Here is a 19,663-nt window from a genome sequence, read left to right on the forward strand (position 1 = left end):
GCAAACTAACCAGGGGAGAGAGATCATTTGCATCATGAACTGAACCCTCCAAATTTGTGCCTAGGATGGAGATGAGATCCACTGAGAAATTCAACAGACTTTGTCATGAATGAGTCAAATGAACTAAATCATGACGTCATTCTACAGGCTATGTCAGCTCTAAGAGAGAAGGTTTATGGAAACATACAGGAAAGCAACATAGCCCTGTGCCTCCACAGTTATTTGTTGAGGCAAATCGATCACATTTTATTGAAAAAATAATCCCTTCAAAGTGGTGTGTTGGGCTCACATTTCTGTGTAGAATTTGTGTAAATTGGATGCAATTTTTTAAAAAATTAGCTTATTTTCTGGTGGGTACCAGAAGAGGTTTTTATAAATTCCAACAGTAGAATAGTGGTGGGTGACAATTATACACATACATACATATATATATATATATATATATATATACACACACACACAGACACATTTGCAGCCTGTGAGTAGCAATGGCTGTATGTCTTATCTTGTATACGATATGCTCCAGCACCTACAAGCCGTAATCACAACACCAGACTTTCATTCATATCTTTAAGCAGCTCCTGGCGCTCAGCCGCCTCGGCATAAGCACAGAAGGCTGGGTGGGATGGTGAGAGGTAGATTACTTCAAGTGCATAAAAGTAACTGCGAGGTGGGAGGAAACATCTCGTAATTAGGACACGGGACGGAAATTAAGGTCTCTACCAACTCTGTCACAAAGGGAGTTCGTGATCTTTGGCGAAAAGCTTTCCGACCGCCCTCTCTCCACCTGCACAGCCGGGGCGGTGGGGCACAGGGCCACTTGCACAGCGAGCGCCCGTGAGCACCCGGAGGTTTTCTCCGATGGCGGCAGGACCTTTGCCGGGCCGGAGGATCAGCTGCCCAGGCCGCGCCGCCCAGGCCCTCCCCGCTGGCCCCAGCCGGTAACGTAGCGGCGTTTAGGGAGGGGGGCACCGCGGAAACCTTCGGGAATTCACGGCGGGAACCCACGGCGCGGGGGGTGAGCCGTGTCCCTCGCCTGCCCGGCACCCACCAAAGCCGGGCCGGGCGGTTCCCCCGCCGGGTTTCGTGGCGCCCCGGCACCAGGTCCCCTCTCGTCCGTCCGCCCCGGCCGTGCCCGGCGAGGGGCGGCCCGCGGAGCGCCGCCCGCGGCACGGCGGGGATGCGGGCGGCGGCGCCGCGGCGGGCGAGGTGAAAGCGACCTTGCGGCCGCTCCTCACGCCCGCAGCGGCGGCTGCCGGCGGGCCGCAGGTGGGTGGCTGCGGGACCGCGGGGCTCGGCGGCCCCGGGCGGGCCCCAGCGATGGCGGCGGGGGAGCGCCGGGCCGAGGCTGCCGCGCTCCCACCCCGGCGCCGCCCATTGCCGGGGCCGGGCCGGCGTCGCGGCCCCGTGTTGACACACGCGCCGGCCCGGCCCCCGGCGCCTCCCCGAGGTCGCCCGGTGGAGGTCGCCCGGGCGGCAGAGGCCGCGGCGCGGCGGCGCTTCCCGGTGAAGGAGGAGACAGCCCCGGCCCTCTGCCCCGAGGGGCCGGCGGGGTCGCCCCGCGCCTCGGCAGGCCCCGTCCCTCCGGAAAGTTTTCCCCGACCTGTTCGCTGCCGACCCCGGCGGGAGCCGCGGGCCGAGGCGGCGGGGGTGACCGTGCCCCCTTGCTAACGCCGGGCTGGCCCGCCCGCCGCGCCGCGCCCCGCCCGCGGCCGTGCCGGAGCTGCGGCCGGCCCGGGGGACACGCGTACCCACGCGCTCCGGGAGCCTGACAAGGAATTTAAAACTTGTTTCAGGTACTCTACCTACCCTGCCGTTCCCCTGCTTCTAACTTTTGAGGTTGTTTTTGTGGATGTTTTGTTTTTAATTTTGTTTTCTGTGAGGAAAGTGTAGATTTATTCCCTCCGCTTTGTGTGAGAGGACAGGCTGCATAATCTGGTTTGCTCTGTTTAACCGAACCGCAATATGTGTTGGTTTCACCATTCTCAGATCTGGTTGTGGCTTCTAAGCCGTAATTTCTCGTAAAAATTAATTTTGAATCACCCGTGTGTTTTTGGGCATAATTTTGCAGGCATGTCTGAATAGCGCCGGGCATGTAAGGTTTTATTTGTGGAGCGGTGACACTATTTTATAATGCCCCGGGGGAGGAAACTCCGCCGGGCTGTGCTTGTGCAGCACCTTCTGCAGCCGGACCTGGCCCTGCCTCACACTCCCCTGCCTGCCTCTGGTTTGGTGCGTCTGACAGGGCGAAATAGCCCTTAAGCGATATAGTGTTGCCAAAAGTTGGGTTAAGTAAATGCATCCCGCTGAACGGCAGGCTACATTTCTTGAACAACAGATGTATTGAAATGTCGTGTTTACTGTGTCTTGTGCTCTTGATCTGTGTTTGCAAAGTGGAGACATAACTCATAGTTGCAGCTCTTAGGATTATGCAATTAACAACATACTTAAGATATCAGTAGCACAGTCTTTTGATCTGCAAGGAAAATAAAGCATTCAAGTATGTCTGGGTTTTCAAACTGGCAGGGTACTTCCTCTTCCACTGTCTCCTTACCATGTAGCATTTGCCTGTATAGCAAGCCAGTGAGCTGACAAATAAGACTTCTTCAAGGATTATATTAGTCTTAGTAAACTGAATTTTCTAACTGGCAATGCTCCAGGTTGATACTACACTTCAACAGAGTGTAATCTATCATTAATGAATCTGAACTCACGCATGTTGGCAAAACTCAAGCATCTTTTTAAAATTCTTTTAGAAAGAATTTGTTTCGTCAGTGTAAAACACATTTGCAACAATTTTAGGGAATTAGGGGGAAAATGTTCTGTTTTCTCTCTCCTGCTCCCTCTTCTTTATTACTTAGACCACTTACTCTTGAAAATTTGAAAACTTACTTTTTGTTTTTTACTAATGGATGTAGTTGAACCAATTCGAAGTACTTCATCTCCCTACAAATCTTATCTTGGTTATTACACCTTTATTGCTACACCAGGCTTTGGGCAGCAGTCACGCAGTGGAGCTACAATTACCATTACCATTTGCAATCCTTTTAAAAAGGCAGTTGTTATTTATAAGATCCTGATAGACAGAATTCCACTAACAGTATTTTTACAAATCTGCAAATCAAAATACGCATTCAAAAATTTTTCTTAAAATGTGAATGCAGAGAAGTGGAGTTTACTGAAGGTATGCAATTTAAAAACAAACCTCATACTCTCGACCTGACAGAGCATGAAGGGATTATCCAGACTTGACTCATCTGTGCAGATTGTGCATTTCATGCTGACTGCTGTGCTGAACAACACTCTGCTGCAGTGATTTCATTGCCTGCTTCTCTGGGTTGTACGAACCTTTAAAAACACTGTTGGTGTTCCAGAGTTGTTGATACTTTTGAAGAAAACTAGGCTTGCAGTTGGTGAGACTTGAAAAGATTGGAGGTACAGTTAGATATTTGATGAAACCTATTGACTATATATTTACTGTTCATTTTTACATGGGTAAGTCAAAAACCTTATGAAATTTTATTTTGTGAGATCTTATACATGCTACGTACAGTTGAAAGTACTCTCTAACCAAGCAAGCTGGAGAAAAAGCAGTTCAAAGTCAGTGTGAAATAAAACGAGGAACTTGTTTGGCTCGGGTCAGTTTTTGTTGTACTTGGAAATGGCTGCAGCTAAGCAACTCCATTTGGTGAAAAAGAGATGTGTGATTTAGTTTGACTTCTTTCGTTACAGGAGTCATAAAATCTTGTTTAGTATTTTCTGCATCGTCTCCCTAACTTCTGTCTTGAACCAGTTATTAAAAAAATTCTGCCCTTGAGAACTAAAGAGTCTGTTTCTTTTTTTTTTTTTCCCTAATTGTCCTTTATTTTTAAATTAAAGCAGATCATAATCTGGATTTTGTTAGCTTCGGTCTCCAATGATCAATCTCTTCATAATCTGGATTTTAAATAATTCTTAAAAACTGAAATGATTGTGAGTAGTAAAAAAAGGGGGAGGAAGGTTTAGTTACTGGGAGGAAGGGTATAAAATGTGTGATGTAAAACTGCCTTTCCTCTTCTGTAAATATTATTCCACTGCTTTTGCTGTTCTCTGAAGCAATGTCTCACATATAGCTAGGTAGTCATAGATAAGAGTTTTTCTAAGTTATTCAAGAGATATTTCATCATTCAGTCATTTCCATAGTATTTGTCGCCATGGGAGCTAGCCAGTGGCCTTACTAATGACCGAGGTGATTACACCTTGTTTCTTGACTTGGGGTACTGAAAACTGTGTCTGAGCTACTGTAGGAAACAGATGTTTTACAAAGACTGCAGTGAGTTGCTTCTATGAAGAGACGGAACCATTTCTGTCCTAGGACTGAAGTTGTAGAATGATGCTTTATATCTCTTATCATGCATAGTTATGTGTAAAATGCCTCATGTCTCCAAGCTTGCTAAATATTTACAATAAATATTCTACTTCTACCATATGTTTGAATCAAGAAACCCATTAATTGAACAAGCCCATTTTTTTTATGCTTGAAAGAATTGACAGTTCGTTTTAATTGCTAAATTATATGTTAAAAGTCGACTACAAAAAAAGCAAAGGTGAGATGGTGTAATAAGAATCAGAGTAATTTTTCTTACTTCCTGGCCTCAAACTGTAGTTATTTGCAGTTAGAAAATAGATAGAAAATCAATTGTAATCTGCTCATAATTGCCTTCCTGGTAGAGTTATGAGGCATTTCACTCCCTCTTCCTTCCCCTCTCCCCCACTCCTTTTTCTTCATCTTTTTTTTTTTTTTCTCACTGTCTGTATTTTTTCTTCTGTATGTCTTGTGGAGTAAGCAGATCTCCAGAGTTAAAGGAGATTTTTCATTGAAAAGCTCTTAATCTTTAAATTATTTTGTGTAACAGCTTGAGGTTCTGTCAAAAAGCATGTTCCTTAACAAGTTGTTCAGTGATGAGTAGAAATTGACAGAGGTTTTCCTAACCTGGGGGCTTTCTGCTTAGATGAACCAGGCATTTCTCTTTCACCTATCAGGATTGCTTACTTCAGGTTAGATCACATGTCTTATGTAAAAAGTTTAGCTTGCGCTGCCAAAAATCCAAATTGCTTTTCCCTTAGCATGAAGTGCTGGGCTTGACATTTGACAATGACTTTTCACATTCTGCTAGGGTGTTGTACTGCCCATTAAAGAATTATTTTAGAGCTTTGGTAAACTCAAGCTCCATTCATTCTTGAGTTAAAGCTGCAGAATGAGAATGCTTTGAGAGCGTACCTCAATTTTAAGACTTGCATCTCTGCTCTCCTGACTCAAAAGGTGCAGACGAGATGTTTTCGAAGTTTCCCCTGGGGAGTAACGTAGCTCACCCTCTGCAACTGTGAGGTTCATCATTCTTCCAGGCTTATGTCACAGCAAGCACCAGTCTACCTCTCCTGATGGCTTGACCATTTTAAGGTAATACTTGCTTGATTTATGATACCAGTGTAACACTTTAAAATTTGACATACATCATCCTTCCTCCCTGGGAGAGTGGGTGTCTATTTATATATTTATACGTACATGTGTGTGTGTACAGGTAGATGGATACAGAATAGAATGCTAGACCATCCCAGGTTCTGCTGTCCTTTAAATGTGGAAGCCTTCTATGTGCTTATAAATGTAGCTCCCAATACCTCTGTTTTAGACCAAAGTGATTTGGTTCTAAATTCTTTCAGGATAAAGATGTTCTTTGCATAAAATTTCTGCAGTATTATACAAAGTATTTAAAATGTATTCTTGCTTAAAATTACAGTTTTCTTCAGAGTGGATAATGAGGAAACTAAAGCTTTATTCAGGAGGAGGGATTTTACTTTATGAGAAGTTGGTATTTTGAGAAAAGAGTGGGTAGAGAGGAGGGAGGGGCAAGACATTCAGTGGATGGGAGTGCAGAAAAGTTTAATGGGTGTTATTAATCCTCCCAGTGGAAGAAATAGAGTTGCTTCTTTTGGTATGAAAGGAATGTCTTGGGAGGTGGTTGAAAGTTCCAGAAGAGTGCCAGAGAATGGAGAATCAGTGAAGCTGGAGGTGTTCAGTAAATGTGACACAGGTTATTGCAAATACCTGAAAAGCATTTTACTTGCTGTGAGTAGGTAAAGCTCAGAGTCTGGGGAGCATCTTAAAGAGTAAAATCCTTGAGCCCTTTACTGCTTGACAGAAACTCACGTGATAATTCCTAAATGACCATTTGTATGAGCCATGCTCCCCTATGAGCTGTAAAAAGTAATGTGCTAAGTTGTGAAATCAATGAATCAGTCCCGTGAAGCTTTGAAGTTTTGTGATGTACTGAAAATTTCAGTGTTGCTATGACTTAGACCTCTTATCTTAGGATTAATGAAATTTGGTGGTTTGGCAGAGGTTGTCTGGAAAAGGGGCAGATTGCATTTCCTTTAGCAGAAGCTACTTTCCTAGTCTACTTTTGTTCTTTAAACTGTTAACACAAGTAGCTGGTATCTAATTCTTTATCTTTCTGCTCTCATAGTTGCCATTGTAGTTAGTGCCTTGACTCTCAACAGGTCTCTTCAATCTTTTGTCACCTGTAAAGCTAATATTTGAACTGCTGAGTTATCTATCTTTCCAGATTCAATACATGGCTTCATTATTGATGAGAGACAGTTCTCTTATAAGAAGTGCCATAAACACTTACATGGAGATCTCAGCTTCATCTTAGTGGAGAGCCTTAGAGCCTCATAGCTTGCAGAACATCCCCTAAGGCTTTTCCACCTTAAAACATTCAACTACTTTGGAAATCTCAGATGATTTTTCCTTCAGCAGAAACTCCAGTACATGCTATTTGTAATGCCATATATACCTCTGGAAATGGTTTATTCTGGCTAGGGAAGGACTGTGATGTGCAAGTGCCCAGGGCTGTGCACCTGGGTTCACAAGTCTCTGTATCAGCTGCTTCTGGAGTTTGTACTGCCATTCTTGCTGGGTTGCCAGCTAGGCTTTTGCCATTCTTGCCGAGCTGTGAGTTGGACTCATTAGTGCTGGAACTGTCACTGTTGGGATTACAGTCTGGGTTTCTTGAAGTTGTTGAGCTACAGCCCATGCTTTCTGGTGAAAGATTAAAATCAGAGTCTTCTGCTTCAGCTGCTGTTTCCCAGCCACTTGTTCACTTCTCTTTTCATAGTTTTTTACTGTAGCTGTCCTGTGGAAGAAAATAACATCTGGTATCATGCATACATTGATGGGACTTTAATCTGGCTCCAGGCAAAGACTGTGTGTCTAAATGTGTTTAGGTAGTGCTTACTTCCTGGAGCTTGACCTTACTGCCAGGACTCATTCAAAGTCATGATTTTTGTCTGAGCTCTTTGCCCTCTTCTCTGAATTGAGCATTGTTTATAAATGAAACTTGGTAAACCACCCTTGCCTGATCATTTAGGAGAAGCTAAACTACAGATCTCACAGAGATTTAGGGTGTGTTTGCATTGGGAAATTTTCCAGCCAGTTTTTTTTTCAGGCGTGAGAGTAATTGTTCTTCTATAAGTTTTAATGGTATTGGTGGAGTGCATGGTCTCTCCCTGAGATTTTGTTCAGTATTTGGTGATAGTCTGCCATCTGATTTGTTCATAAAACTGGCTGCTCCAAAGTTTTATAAGGCTGTGGTAGGACTCTATAATTAACATGTAATGCCGTGATAAATTTTGGACATTACTATGTTACAAATCAGTTTGCTTTTGATATATACATATGTTGCAAGAGAGACCTCAGATAAGCAAACTCATTGGTGTAAAATAAGCATCATCATCTTAAAGTTGATCTTTGTTGCTACTTCTGTGAGCAATTTGAATTGTTCCTCTACAGCTTGAATGCACTCATCATTATGCCTGCGAGATCTCTGATGAGAAAATGTTTGTAGTGGGCAGACTGAAAACAGATGCCTCCAGTGGGCATTGTAAATAGGGTTTAGTTCATCTGCTGACATGGGATCCTTTTGTGGACCATAAAGCCTTATCCCTTGATGAGTGTAAGATGATGTTGCAGGAATAGATAATAAGGCTAAAGAGGGCATATTAGCAAGAGGATCGCCATTGGGCTAAGTGGAGTGATCATTTACCTCTTTTTGGCGCTGGTGAGATTGTATTTGGAGCACTGAGTCCAGTTTTAGTCTCTAAAGGACAGGAGAAGACACTGCCTTACAGAGGCCAGTCTAGTGGATGGCTACCAGGTTGATTGGGGGGCTGGAATACATTGCGTAACAAGGAGAGACACCGGGAGAATTGAGTTTGTTCAGCCTTATTTAAGAAAAGGCAAAGGGGGATCTTATTGCTGTCTTCAGCTCTGTAGCTTGTTTGGAGAAGACAAAGTACTCTATTTGGAGGCGTGTAAAAAAAGGACAAGAGGCAGCAGTTGGCAAGGTATAGTGAGAAATTCTGGCTGAAGATGAAGAAAAATGTCACCATGAGAATACTTACACACTGGGGCAGGTGCTTGGGGAAGTTGTGGAGTCTCCAGCCTTGGCAATGCTCAAAAGGAAAAGACACAGAGCAATCTAGTGTAGCTGAACCTGTCTTAAGTGAGGGTTTGTTGGACTAGTTGACCTCCAGAGATTCCTTCCAAAGGAACTTATTTAATACTAAATGTTAATAGCATCACCAGTTCTGAATGAAGTATTCCCATTTGCTTGTCTTTAGCAGATCTAACTTCATGACAAGGACTCTGAAGAGCAAAGTATGAGCACTGAGGGCTCAGAAGGGCTCAAAATGTTAGCCTAATTAAATAAATGTATGCATGAATTCACAGGTCTAAAATCTATCTGGCTTTTTAACTAAATACAAGAAAATTTGGTCAGCAGTATTAATTACTACTTTAAAAGCTGCAGACTTCTGAGTCCAGAATTACTCTGAGACTGCAAATAGCTGGAAAAATATGGTAAATCACTAACACAGTTTCTCTTTCTGATGTATTAGGTTATTAAACATTAGCAAGCTGTTTTATTAATACTAATAAATTAATTTATTATAATACTAATAAATTTATTAATACTAATAAATAAATAATGTAAAATACTAGGATTTCAAAGCCTGTATGTAGCTCAGTGTGGAGACTTTCTTGTGGTCTTTCCTGAGTTCAGGAATACAGTAAATCTGAAGAAAAGCTATACTTAAAAGAGAGGTAGTAAGGTAGACTTCTGTGCAGCTGTTTTCTTTCATTCCAAGAATCCAAGTTCATTTGAAACTTTGATTTGCAGCTACGGTAACCCACTTCGACTAAGATCTGGCTATTGTTGCCACTTGTCAGTTCTATTAAAAGCTTCCTCAGAAAGTAAAAAAGTTACGTGCTAAGTGTGTCTCAACAAACCACATGATCATCTCTGTCTTTTCTGATTCTTAGCTTACTAAATCCAGGTAAAAAAATTGAACCTTAACATGTTCTCTGACTCTTCCATCCCAGTAAAGAGTGAATGGCAAGGCTGAAAGTCGTGCAGAAAATCCACCGCTGGCAGCTCTCTCGCAGAAGGCTCCAGGCCAAAAAGACAACTGCAGCCATGTGGTACAGGCATAGGAATTGTGTCTCAAATAAGCATAACACTGTGATGCCATTTAGTTCGACACAGAGTCCAACCAACACCTTGAACTGTGTCCAGGAACCCTGGAGATTATGGGGCTCTATTGCCAGCAACATGGCCTGAAACACAACCTGGCCATGTCTCTAGACAGTTTGAGAGGCCTATTTTCCTCTGACAAACCTTTCAAACTCTTAACAATAGTCTGTGGCACAGATAAAAGATATTAAGTTGACTAGCTAAGTGTATTTAAGTGAAGAGAATACTTTTTTTTTTTTTTCACATAACTGTGTTAGTTTTGTAAGAGGATTTTCTTCTGACAGAAAAATTTGAATAAAAGTACTTTGCTAAGCATGATGTACACTTTGTACAGTTCTAGGCATTGTCTGGCCACCACATATTGTCAAAGGGGAAGTTAATTAGACAGTTTGAATTTTCATGCTCAGAAAGCATCCAGGCAACGTGACTCTCTCTGGAAGTGGGAGGAGATCAAATCTAACATGTATGTCTTGGTGGAAACTTTTTTTTCCCCTTGAATGCTTTGTAGCTCAGTGTCTCCTTCAATTCATAAATAATAAAACTAAAAAATAAATTAAACAGTTACAGTCTTAAAGTAAGCATTGTTCCCCCATTTGTTGCAGAAATGGACAGTGTGTTTCACACTTGAAGTTTATGAGATGGTGTTGATGAGAGCAGCTGCCCAACAGCCACCTTAGTGCATAGAAGGGGGTTTCAGTGCTTTCTGGCTTGCAAACCCCTGAATACTTTCCAGTAGGGCTTTGTGTCTATTCCCAAAAAAAAGCCCAGGAATTTCTGGCCATGTGACTTACTGCCCTCAGAAACAAGACTTCTGGGATTGTCCATCTGTGTGCATGCCCTGGTGTGCTTGTGCAGGTGTGGTTACAGTACCTCGTATGTTTGTGCTGGGGTTTAACCACATTTGAGCTGGAGCATCCGCTTAAAGATGGGAAATGGCATTGTGCTGGAGGCAGTCAGCAGTGGCCTGGTTGTGTTAGGAGGGGTTGGGCAGCAGGGCAAGGGAGGTGATCCTTCCCCTCTGCTTGGCACTGATGAGATAAATCTGAGCCTTCCAGTAGGAGACATGGAGTTACTGGAGTGAGTCTAATAAAGGGCCGGAAAGTTGATGAAGGGACTGGAGCATTTCCTCTAGGAGGGAAGGCTGAGAGAGCTGGGGCTGTTCTGCCTGGAGAAGAGACTTGTGATAAAAATCAGTGCATACACACCCTGATGGGTGTGTGCAAAGCAGATAGAACCAGACTCTTTTCAGAGGTGCCCATGGACAGGACCAGAAGCAGTGGGCTCAGACTATTCCTTCTGAACATTAGGAAATGCACTTTTTCTGTGAAGATGACCAAGCACTGACAGCTGCCCAGGGAGCTTGTGGAGTCTCCATTCTTGGAGGTGCTCAGATGCTATCCGGACAGGGTCCAGCGTCTGGCTCTTGGTAGCCCTGCTGGAGCAGGGAAATTGGACCTCATGTCCTACAGAGATCTCTTCCAACTTCAGCGATTCTGTGATGTTGCGGAAGGAGCACAGCTTAGGAATCCATGCCTACAGTGAATATCTGTAAGTTACAGTACTGAGGAAATCATCATCATCTTAGGTAAACAGTGGAGGGTTTTTGTCACATGATCAAAACTATTTCATTTTAAAATTAAAATCTGCTTCAGCAAATGTATTTCATTTCAGGTGCTACATCTCAGTGTGGTAGTGAGGGGTGACACCAGTGTTTTTTAGTGTCGCAGAATGCTGCTTTATGCTTTCTGTAGTTGGCTGGTGTGGCTCAGGCCTCTTGGGCTCGTCACGTAGGCAAACTGTGCAGCTGCAGGCAGGTGCCTTGTCATGTTGTGATGAGCAGCTTATGGTCACTGGCTTTGTCTACCAACAGAAAAGTGAAGACTGGATCTGTTTTACCCGTGATTAGCAAAAAAGTAATCACTACTTATGATAACACTTGGGGTTTTCTGCTTCTCTTCAAAACCTCAGAGGACATCCTGATAAATGTTGCAATGGTTTGCTCAGGTCTTGCATGCAGCCAATATACTGATGATATAATGGGATTATACCAGAAACTTAGACATTCTGACTTTCTTTTCAGATGACGCCCTGCTGGAAAATGCATCTCTGCTTTTTTAATTTTAAGGATAACTAGAGATAGAGGAGTCTTTTTTTCAAAGAGTGAAAGAACTCTTCACCACTTTGTTTTAATGCATTTGAAAGTGCATATTTTTCTACAGAGCAATTGCACTGCATTTGAAAATACAGTTGAACCTTATTTTAAAATATGGTGGTTTTGAAAGGTTAGTTATTCTCTAGGCAAAACATTACTCATCTTTATCATAATATCAGTTCTTTTTCTGAATTCTAGGTACTCCTTACAGATCATTTAATTCCTTTGTATGGCTGTAGACTGCTGGTTTTTTGTCTGGTTTTGACTGTGAGTAGATCCAGTCTGGAGCACCACTTACCACTCCTCAAAACCAGGTGAACTTCTTTCAAGTGTTCTACTTAAGATAGTCTATCTCTTTGTATAACTTGAAAAGAATATTTTTTTTTTATTGCCACCTTGTAATTTTAAGGATAAGCATTTGCCTTGCAGCTCCCAAGTCCAACAGTAAACATAAGTTTTTCACTTTTTTTTGGGCTGAGTTTTGTCTGTAGCCTATAATCTTAATTTCTATTTCATAAATGCAGTGGTACATGATTTATTTTACTTGTGCAGTGTGTTCTTGCAAAGGCATCATTTAATAAAGGAGACTTAGCAAAAAGTTGTAAAATAAAAGATAATTAAACACATTAATGGGACAAATTGCCTTTCTAATTGCTGCAATAATACCACTGGACTGACAGCCAATTTTATGTATGCTTCTATATTTTATGTATGCTTTCATAAAATAATTCCTTTTTCAATTAGGCTTTTTTTTCAATGTGTTTGAAACAACAAGATTTGTCTAGCAGATTTTTGGGGTTTTTTTTTTAAGGTTTTTTTTCTGCCTGATAGTAGTGCTTCCCTAATATCTTCAGCCTCTGTTGTCTGAATTTCCCAGCTGCTCCAGCTCTCCCCCCTTTGGTCTCTCTGGTCCTTGCATGCGTGCTTTTCACACCACACTGGGCAGTGGTGACGGGGGGAGGATAAAAGGGGATGCTCTCTTTCCCACCCCTCACCCAAACCAAGAGACACCCTGGTCTGTGTCTCTCTGCAGCATCCCATCACCTCCAGGCAATTCAGGATTTTATGCTGGCCTGCTGTTTAATCAAGTGGCACTAAGGACCCGATAAGCACTGTACAAAATGTCCCATACCTAGCAGCCACAAATACAGGATTTTATAGCTTACTCATCTTGCAAGACCAGAAATTTGAAGGAGCTGTTGCATTTGCTGTGTCTGGATTTAATTTACTACCTCTTTGTATTTTGAGTGTTGCAATAGGAAGCTGTTGAACTCGTTATTGGATTTGGAGGTTTTAGCACAAGAAGTAGAACTTGCTTTGTCCTTTTGTGCTGTGTGCCTTGTGCCTGCTTTGTACTTTCTGGTGATGCTCTTACAACCTTTCACAGATGTGATGGCAGAGCCTCACTGTTTCCTACTAAGGTGTCTTTGGTGAGCTCATCATTCCCACAAAGAAGCCTCGTGTACTTGATAAGCCTTAATATGAATGCTTTTCTGTCATCACAAGCATGATTTCATAGGATGATCTGACTCCTTGTAAACCTTCAACAACCCAACTTCTTTTAGGGAAGAGCTGAGAAGATGCTTCCAGAAGAGGAAGCTGGTTTAAGTAACTGATGTTGTGCACAAGATAGAATTAGAAAATGTCTTCTTAATTCACCCAACTATAGCTTACTAGAATATTTTCTGTAAATTTAACAATATAATGTAAGTCTTCAGATTATATCCATTCTCATTTTGGTCATAGTGCTGCAGCATGGTGTTTGTATGAACTTTAATCTGCAACTAAAGTTCCCTGGTTCCCTGAAGACATGCACTTGGCATGTGGAGAGTCTGGGGGTACACCAAGCAGGGTGATACTGTTACCGTAGAAGAGGTAGAGGGGGGAGGTCTTTGCAAGTGAACTTCTTGCAGCATTATTTTTAAGGCAGTTTTCTAAGCCGGGTAATACACTTGCACTAGCTGTAGTTGTAGAACCATAAGTACAGCACTTCTCTGCCACAGAATTCTCTTTTATAGATGTATATAAAGGGTATATATGTGTATATATGTGTCTCTGCAAAGTAAGCATCTCTGTATTGCAAAAGAAATGCCTGGCTCTAATCAGGGAGATAACAAGTGACTAGCCAAGTGATCCTGTTTGCATTTAAGTGCAGTTCTTGGACATAGGTAAACTGGACTGGCTTCCAGTTTTGCCTACAGAAGTTTTAATATGCTTAACGTTATCCAATACCGGCAACTGAGGTAGTCTAAATACCACAGCAGGGACTGATTAGCTTTTTCAGATCACTGCTTTTATTTGCTGTTTGCAAAGAGGCTTAATCCAGTGCTGGGGATCAGGCATCCCACTGTGCTTGTAGGTAGCTTTCTCTCAGTCTTTGTGTTCACAGTGGCAGAAATTAGTGTGGTGTCTCCTCCTGTCTCTGACTTAAAAGCTCCAAAATTGTGGTGTTAGTAGCTGTTTTTAGGGGTGTTTAATGGACAGTGTGGAGAAACTATGGTTGGAGTTTCTTCTTTAAAGTTTAATATCTGGGCACCTGATAAGTGCATCAGTGTAATAGCATGACAGTATGTAATTTCATTTACTGTGTTGAATTGCTTTAGTATCCGCATAAAGCTTAGAAAATTACTCGAAACAGTTCTAACAAACCTATTCTCATTCTTCTCTTCTGTTAAATCACAGTACATATTTCCCAGCAGTTTGCCTGTCCTCACAAGCAGAGAAGGACAGCTGCCTGTGTGTTTCTCATTATTGCTTTTAGTCTTGTAATGATGCTGAAGTTCAGTAAATATGCTTTTCTAGTAGTCATTCAGATGAACATTTGCAAATGCACAATCTCTTCCTTCTCTATTTTGATTTGTCTTCAGTTGAAGTTATCAGCAGTGGCAAATTGTTATTTGAAAGCCCACAGTGCACCACCTTTTTTAATCAAGCATCAAACCTTGCCACAAGTATGTTGCTAAATGTCTGTGTTGGGCAACAGAAATGTTGGGCAGTGAGGGGAGATGTGGACTGGAGTTTGTGTTTCTATGTGGATTACTTCAATTGAAAATAAAAACAATAAAGAGCTGGCTATAGCCTAGCTCTAGACTTCTGTTCAAATATTCTGTCATCGAGAAGAGATGGAAAGATCTTGGCATCTAGAACAGATCTGTGAAAAAGTAAAAGAGGAAAGGAGTTGTGTTGTAAACAAATATGAGGGACTCCAGAACAAAAGAGTGGTTTGTAGTTCCTTTCTATCAAGTGCTCTTATGTTTCAGCTGCTTAAAAATATCCATTATTCCATATATTAATATTATGTAGTTTTAAACGCTTTCACCACTCCATTGAAATTACTCACAACTACTCTTAGAGTTGTGTGTAAATGCAAGCTTATTGCAATTATTGTCTAATGTAGAAAAGTGTCAGAAAATTCAGAAAGCAGTTTCTGAATGCATTTCAGTGTTTAGTGTGGGCTCCTTTCATACCTCCTTGTGCTTTATACCACTATGATTAATTTTGCTAACAAGAAAAGGGGACTACAATAGCTCCTGATAGATTTATTTTTCTTTAATATTTTTCTTGACAAAGAACATTCTGTTTCCATAATAGAAGGGGTTATATTCCTTCAGACTGATACATTTTAACAGAAACTCACAATTTTTACTACTTAAAAAATAATTCTTTTCTTTGTTTCATGAATTAGAAACAATGAGGAGAAGCTGAAGTCTGCCCAAGCCAGGTGTTTCTTGTTGGCAGCCTGCTCCCTAATGACTCTGGCTCTCATACAGCAGCTGCCTGCTAGTCTCTTTTGTATGGCCTATTGTTGCTGCACACCCCTCGTTAATACACATGCTGCCCGGGGCAGACCCTGAGAATGACATCAACTTGCTTATCTTAGAAACCTCGGAACCTGATGCAGGATGGGGAGGTTGCCTTGCATCTGCCCGGCCAACTAATTGTGAGCTCTGCCGGCCGTGATTGGCTCCACAGCCGCTCAGTAGTAGGTTAAGCAAAGACATCGCGGGTCCATCTGTTCGTCCATTCATTGTTCTGCTTGCTTGCCTGAAGTCTGCAGCTGAAATCGTGTTAAGGAGTTGCTTCTGGAACAGCTAAGAGAAACCAATGTCTGTGTGTTTTCCAGCCAACGTAAGTATAGGGGCTTCTCTCTGCACAAACGGGATGGTTCACCTTTCTGGTGTTGAAGCGTTATCAGTTTGCGTTTGGACAACGAGCTAGCCTGTGTGTCGGCTGAGATTTGCACACTTTGGGTGTCTCTTGGAAAAAGAGGGATAGAAAAAGAGTTAGGTGCTAAGATTAAGTATATTAAAGAGCATTGACTCACGCTGCATTCTATTAAGGAACTTTTGAAAGCATCAGTAATGGTGCATTTCCCAGAATTTGAAAATGGTAGGAGTAGCCATCAACAGAACAAATTCTCTAGCCCACTGGGGAGAAGGAGAGGTTTCAACTTCTAAGTTACAGGTATTTACGCTTTTTTGCAAACAAGCTGTTATTTAAATTGTGACTAGTAGAAAAAGCTCTAAAGAAAAACAGAATTAAACACCTTTTCCATTATACTACACCTTGGGTGAAATTTACCATGTTTGCGGAAGTAGGAAGAGCTCCATTATAGGCTATCTGAAGATACTGATGTGTAAGATTGAGCATTAGGGTGATCTCAGATGGGAATGTGTTACAGTCAAAGGTTTTGAGTTTTTAAAACCAGTTATCAGTATGTCAGATGTAGTCCGGCTGCTTTTATAAAGTTTCTAATCTGGTTTGTTTTGTATTTTGAGTTCAGATGTTAGGCTGAAGAACAAACACTGTGTACTCCATGAGCCTATGTTTCAAGGATCCTGTAGAAAAAAAAAGTCCAAAACAAAGACCTTCATATATCAGTTGAGAGGGAAAGAGAGCATATAAAAGGGTTAAAAAGAGGTTTGCATTTCTACCACATGCCCTATTGTGTGAACATATGCATGAGTCTATTGAAAGTTTTCAGAAGATGGGCAGGCCACCAGTTGCTGGTCTCCTGCAGTTCCAGTAGACATCTGTTGCCCCAGAGCATTAACCAATCTGTTCATTGGGACATCCCTCCTTTGTTGGATAGAATGATGCAGACAACAGCACTTCGCTCAAATACAATGGTAATTAAATACATAGAAACTACAGCAGTAGGTATTTATTACATATTCATTATTTTATTTGCATTGTTGCAGTATCTTTATCATTTGGATAATGGATACGTTCTTCTTTTTTCTGATCAACTCTGCACTTCTGTTTGTGACAAGCAGTGAGTGTTTCAACAAAATTATTTCAATATTTTACATGTTGTGTTTAGGAGGCTTAGAAAAAGTCTACGTCTTTGAAAACATGTTGAACTCTTTCCTTGTAGACTGTATCTTCAGAAACTTGTTGATGGTCTTTTGAGAATACACATTTGCTGTTATACTGTGCCACATGACACTACTTTACTCTCTTATTTTCCTCTGTGAAGTAATTTTGCATTAAATTATTTATTTTATGCTCAACTGTAAGTGGAAAATATTCTGAATACACAGTAAAAGATTAGGTGATCTACTAGCCCACATCCCTTTGAGAGATATTTCTGTTTTGTGTGGAGGTGAATCGATGGGCTGGTTGTTGTTAATGGTTAGTCGAAAATAGTGGCAACTTCTAAGAAATTGTAAAAGATTATACTTCTGCAATGAAGTGCTCATCTGGATTATTATATTTATACCTGATAAATGTATGTACAGTACTTTAAGCCTTTAACAGTGAACACAGTGTGAGGTACTGTAGTTTCAAGCAGGCTACAGTTTAAAACTTTTGTTATCATAGGTTTGTCTAAATTGGGAGTTACCCATTTTATTAACCTTTTCATAAATACCAATCTTTTACTGAGCTGTGGTGAGCATAACCAAAAGGTGAAGACTTTCATGACTGGAATTTTTTGGATTATTTTTGTTTGTTTATCTTTCATTTGAGTCAGACTTCATAGTAGATGCTTTTCTTAGCTATATTGCATTGTATCAGTCAGCATATTTTAAAACCATATGTGTGTAATAAAAGCTCCTTGTGAATAAAGGAATTCTTAGCTGCTGTTGCTCCTTAGGTAAGTGTGACCTTTTCTGGTTTTCATGAGCTTCGTTGTCCTGTATATAGGTACACTGGCGTTTATTTGGAATACAAATTATTTGGAATTCAAATTGACTGCCTGGCATGTTGCTCTTCACTAAACAAACCCAGACAAAATAATCAGCAGCATTCAACAGTGACATCTGATTTTCATGGTTCTAGTCAGTGAATCTCATAAAGGACATCATGATTGGATCTCCGAAGTGTAATGTTTCTAAGACGTGCTACTGACCACAAATACGATATGCAAAGTTTCCAGGCATTGTAAAAATTTGTTTGAAAATAAATGCATTTTGCATGCAGGGTTTAGGGCAAATGCCAGGAATAGTGTACTGCTTATGTAAAACTATTTCAGAAATATTTAGCTTTGGATTTACAGTACAAATAACAATTTTAACTACTCTTTTAAAGCAATAATATAATGACTATATATTATCTGTGGGATGTGTTAAAGCTGCTGCTTTTATTACTCTGTTCCTTAAGTAGTTTCTGAAAAACAGTGGAGTTCATTGCAAAACAAGCAATTACATATTGAAGCATGATGGAGATTGACAGGAAAATTGAAGCAGATAGATGTGAGGCTGATTATGTATATATTTCTAACAATGGACCAAGCTCAGGCTATGGTCATTTTTCATATACAGTTGATGTGCAAATCATCTAAAGTACGTTTCATATAATGCCTGATCTTCAGACACATTCATATGCTAGTGACTTCTTTGAATCGCACTGGAGGGTGTTATGATTGTAGTTGCTGTAAAGCACTCAAACTTCAAGAAAGAAGTGATTGAAGAATGACTTAAGTATTACTTTAACTAACGCTAAAAAAAAAAAAAAATCCTCTTTCTAATCTATGCACTTCAGGCTTTTGGTATTTGATGCTGTTAATATGCAAACTCTTCTTCCCCCCCTTCCAAAAAAAAACCCTCCCTTCACTTTTAGTTCAATACGAAAATGACATTTCACAGTACATGGATTTAGGCAGTGACCCATTATCTCCCTGTATTCTGCAGCAGCAGTACATGAGCCAGCTCAACTTTTCAGTCCAGCTTAAAAGTATTGCCCATTAACTAGACTTCCTCGAGTCAGAGCAGATTGTGGGGTTGGTGGAACAATGATGTCGGGGCTTCCAGATTGGTTTGGCAGCTGCATTGTTCTCCTAGGGGAAACCAGACGCACTTAAGTCCCGCTCTCTTTCATGGGCTTTTGTTCATACCAAATTATTCTTTGGCTGTGCTAGTATTCATGATGGTATGTTAAAGGAGCGCATCCTAGCAACTAGAGGCTGGTTGCTAGGCAGCCTGGCTTCCAATAGGGGCTGCTTGTTTGCGATTTGTTTTAATTTTTGTATGTGTGTGTGTGTCAGTTCTGAGAAGGCCACAGTGTTGGTTTTTTAACTGTATCTTTTTTTTTGGAAAATTGTGATTTGTTACTACCTCTGTGCTATCAAGTGTATTATTTTAGTTAATAAATCACCATGTGAAAAGGTCCATTTCCTAAATTCCTGTTGTGTTTAATCTCTGGGTTTCTTGAAATCCTAAAGCTTTTTGTTCAGAGAAGGCAATATTCATTAATTCATTAATGCATGAGAATTACAGCCCTACTGCCTTGCAACAAGATAAGATCTAAATGAAACTTTCTTTTCTTTTCTTCCATATCAGTCTTGCTGGGATTAAGGTGTTGGAGATGAAAGCACTGATGATAGACAAGATTTATTTATGTTAGCTAGAACTGTTTGGGTAAAGTAAGATTTTTGTGCCCCATAACCAGAACACTCTACCACAATGGTAATGTCTTGGCACTCCCTGCCTTTTATTGAGCC

At 41.1% G+C, this 19,663-nt stretch overlaps 1 protein-coding gene across 1 annotated transcript in view; it reads left to right on the top strand.

Annotated features, from left to right (window-relative positions):
• Window positions 1–1,470: 1,470 nt before the first annotated feature.
• Window positions 1,471–19,663, top strand: part of ZC3H12C (zinc finger CCCH-type containing 12C) — a 39,212-nt gene continuing 21,019 nt past the window's right edge. Inside the window, exon 1 of the mRNA XM_053936492.1 lies at window positions 1,471–1,796. The gene's annotated coding sequence lies outside the window, so the exon portion shown is untranslated. The remainder of the gene's footprint in view (window positions 1,797–19,663) is intronic.

Source organism: Vidua chalybeata, chromosome 2 (assembly GCF_026979565.1).
Source record: "Vidua chalybeata isolate OUT-0048 chromosome 2, bVidCha1 merged haplotype, whole genome shotgun sequence".
Classification (NCBI taxonomy): Eukaryota; Metazoa; Chordata; class Aves; order Passeriformes; family Viduidae; genus Vidua; species Vidua chalybeata.